This window comes from Acinonyx jubatus, chromosome C1, assembly GCF_027475565.1.
Source record: "Acinonyx jubatus isolate Ajub_Pintada_27869175 chromosome C1, VMU_Ajub_asm_v1.0, whole genome shotgun sequence".
Taxonomy (NCBI): Eukaryota; Metazoa; Chordata; class Mammalia; order Carnivora; family Felidae; genus Acinonyx; species Acinonyx jubatus.
Genome location: NC_069381.1, coordinates 51,370,382 through 51,374,503, shown reverse-complemented (window position 1 = coordinate 51,374,503; position 4,122 = coordinate 51,370,382). Strand labels below are relative to the sequence as shown.

The following is a 4,122-nucleotide window of genomic DNA, read 5'->3' as shown; positions in this document are numbered from 1 at the left end:
CATTTGATTCCCAGAACAACCCTGGTAAGGCAGATATTATAATGGAAATTGCATTTTGTGCAGGAGTTAGATTACAAAGTAACATGTAAGGTAAAAAATCAAATATAATAAAAAATTAGTCACAAAATCCCTTAAAAGTTGCCCTTATAATAGACAAGCATATAGTCTCTCCATTAATCTAATAGTTTTCTCCTCCATTGTCTGATGTGTCTTTGGTTTAATTCTACATATAATAACTAGCTTGCATTTAGAGGCCATGTTGTACAAAAAGATAAGAGCAGTATATTTAAACACTGAGATCTCATCCCATTTTCTGTACAAGATGCTCACATTATAAGATACATAAGGGAACTGAAACTAACTGTGGAAACAGCAACTTCATGGCACCCTTACATATACCCCTGTGTCCCATGCCCATTGAATAGAATTAATGGCAGCTTCACATTTAAATGGTTTTCCACTCTTCCTTTCTCATACTTTTTAAGTAATGTTTGCTTTAATTTGAATAAGCTAAATAGACATAAGTCTCAACTAAATCATCATGATTTGAGGTTTCAAGTGATTTAGTCAAAATCATGAGGCAGCAAACCCTAATCAATCTGATTTCTATCACATCTTCCTTTAACTATACGATATCACATCCTCCCATTAGCCAGACAGTACAACTGAGGAGATCTTTACAAGCTCAAAATTAGGCATTTGCCTGATCAGATCCCATCTAGGCAGTGACTTCTCCCAGTGAAATCTTAGTGCAGATGTAGAAAAATGTTAAAATTAGTCTACCTAGACCAGAGCTCAGCAAAGACATAAGGCACATGTCCTTGTTCTTGTGAAAGTGCTATCACATCTTTAATGACTATTGTCAAGACCTCTCATCCACAAGACTGAAAAATACCCTGAAAGTGAAAAAGTGATTTACCAAGTGGCACTACAGAGTAAATTGTTTCACATTTGTTAAGTTGTGAGAACACAAAAATGATACCTCACTCAAACAGATGGAAGGGACGGTGGTATCAGCAACTTCATTTTTAAATATGAGATGTGACAACTATTGGTGTATGATATCAAAGAAAAAAATAAAGGTAGCCTCATGAAAATATGACCGCTATAAAATCAGCAAAACTGTAAAGTAATAATAACCATCATTTTTTTTTACTTTTATTTGCATTTATTTTATACAGAATTTACTCTTGGGCCATAAGTTTTTGTTTCTTCAGTTTCTTCTGGGATATCTTTTTCTTCTGTGCAACCTCCTCTTCTGGTTTAGGAACAATCTGCTCTTTTTCAGTAAGGATCATCTCAATGTGGCAGGGAGAGCTCCCATGTGGGTTAATCCTACCATGAGCCTTAGAAGTTCTATGCCACATCTTGAGGGCTTTGTTCACCTGGATGTGCTCAATGACGAGAGAATCTACATCTAAACCCTGAAGTTCATCATTACTCTCTGCATTTTTAAGCATGTGCAGTAAAAATTCAGCATTCTTTTTGGGCCACTGAGCCTGTGTCCAGCCCCACTGTTTGGCCTGGGCACACCTCCCAACTCCACCATTATAGCTACAGAATGGCATACATTGCTTCTGAAAAGTGACATCTTTCAGATTCTTGGTGGCTTTTTGGATATGCATACTCTTGATGGCATGGACAGTTTCACATGTGTTCCTAAAAGTGAATGTGAAGATTTGAACCTCTTTTTTTTATTATCATTTTTTTAATGTTTATTTATTTTTGAGAGTGAGAAAGAGAGAGGTGGGGGAGGGGTAGAAAGGGAGCCGGAGACATAGAATCCAAAGCAGGCTCCAGGCTCTGAGCTGTCAGCACAGAGCCCAACGCGGGGCTCGAACCCACGAACTGTGAGATCATGACCTGAGCCAAAGTCAGATGCTTAACTGACTGATCCACCCAGGCGCCCCTTGAGCCTCTTGATTTGCATGATTTCATAGGGTTTTCTGGGTCAAGTGAAGAGCGAACCATTTTCAGAGATCATCTCAGGCCACTTAGGGGAAGAGCAATAACCACCATTTTTGAGCACTCCAAATACATTGTCATAGTAAATCTTCACAGTATGATCCCCATTTTATAGATCAGAAAACTGAGATTCAGAGAGACTAAATAACTTATGAAAATTATATTTAGGAATTGGCAGAGCCAGAATCTGACCCTAGAACTATCACATCCAAAGCCCATACTCCTTCCAGAATATCATTCTGCACCTCAAATAATAAACCCTCCTTAGCAAGGGAATCAATTTTGAAAATACAGTATAGCTATCTCCTACACAGTAAGTTTTTAGCTCTCAAAATTTAATGAAGTTTTTCCTCACACTTCATCTCAATTATGTAAGAATATTTAAAAGCAAAACATGTAACCCATTAAGTATGTATATTGAATATATTGTAGTAGAATGAAATGATGGCTCCCAAAGTGGAGGGTGGATTCACTCACAGTATCCTGTAAGGGGGAGCTTCAATTTATTCATGGGGCCTCATGGATGATGGTGGTAGACAGGGGGTGATTCAGTCCCCTACCCTAAACTACAATATACACTATCAATATCAGAGTAAAGGAGTCATCAAACTGCTGGAGGTTTGAATGACAGATGTCTTGGAAAAGTTGATATCTTAAGACGAAAGTGAAATTAAGTTTTAAAAAAATCTCTAAATTTTTAAACAGTTACTCAAAAAGATCTGTTGGCTAAAAATCTGAAATGATAGTTATAATACTATAATTCTTCTCTTTCTCTCAGCTAAATTTTCAATAGTAATCTTTACGTGGGCAAATACAGAGTCCACCAAATACTTCCAAGTTCAATGTCAAGACTAGGACTAAGAATTAGTCTTGTCTTTAAATCCAATCTATTAATACTTGCACTCGATTCCCTCCAGCAACAAGAGCAACTTTATCATAAAGTCATAATTCCTGATGTATGTGGAAAGGTGATACTGTTGAAGTACCATCAATAAAGAAGATGTTTCATAGTGGTTGTGATTAATTTGTGCTGATCTTGGTACCACCTTGCTCTTGTAACCAACATTTACATTTGCAAGATGGTAGAATTTGAGAGATGGCTTACTGGTATAATCTGTAACAATGGCAGAGGAAGAGGCTAACTGGGCTCTATAAAGACTAAATCAAGAGAGACCACATAAACTAGATATAAATTTGTAAAAAAAAAAAAAAGTTGTATTAAGTGTATAAGGCTAAAAAGCATGTTATCTTGATCCTAGTTGGAGGGCAATAGCCAAATAATCTGTGATTTCTTTTTTGTTTATATTAAACAGTAGAATCCACATGAATATTTTTCAGAGAAGACATCTAGTTTCATATGGTTGGGATGACTGCAGGTAAGAGGTGACTATTATGCCAATGGTTACAGTAATGAAAAATAAATTAAATGATTTAGCTTTTTAAAAATGCTTTTGAGGGGGGCACCTGGGTGGCTCAGTTAAGCACTGGACTTCGGCTCAGGTCATGATCTCATGTTTGGTGAGATCGAGCCCCAAGTCCATCTGTGTGCTGACAGCTTGGATCCTGCTTGGGATTCTCTCTCTCCCTCTATCTCTGCCCCTTCCCCCATACTCTCTCTCCCTTTCTCAAAAATAAATAAACATTAAAAAATACTTTTTTATGGTTAAAATAAAGAACATGAAATTCTAACAACCAACCATCCCACAAGACTTTTACTGCCAGTATTGCCTGAATTCAATCCTAGGGGAGGTGGTAGCTAGGGCTCTCCAAGTGGGTCTGAGAACAAGGCCCCTGGACAGCCCTGAAACATGTATACTGAAGATAGAACCCTGATGCTGTCTCAAAGCTTTAGCTTTTGCTCACTTCCTCCCACAAACAATAGTTTTAATGTAAAAGCCAAACCACAGTGAATTCTTTGTTGTTTCTAGATAAAGAAACCCAACACATGATAATATGATCATCTTATAAGGTCATCTTTAATATTAAAATCTAAGCAAATGACTCTCCAATCCTCTATATTTTACTAAAGAAATAAAAGTGTTCTATAAAAGAAAGACAGTGTAACAAATAAAGATGCCCCTAACGTTTGGCAAGGTTTGATTCCTCCTCTACTGGAATAATTAAAGCAGAAGCTGGCTAAAAACTGAAGTACTGTAG

At 37.0% G+C, this 4,122-nt stretch overlaps 1 pseudogene; it reads right to left on the bottom strand.

Moving 5' to 3' along the window:
* Positions 1-1,141: 1,141 nt before the first annotated feature.
* On the bottom strand, positions 1,142-1,971 carry LOC106980779 (60S ribosomal protein L17-like; annotated as a pseudogene).
* Between the last annotated feature and the right edge of the window lie 2,151 nt (positions 1,972-4,122).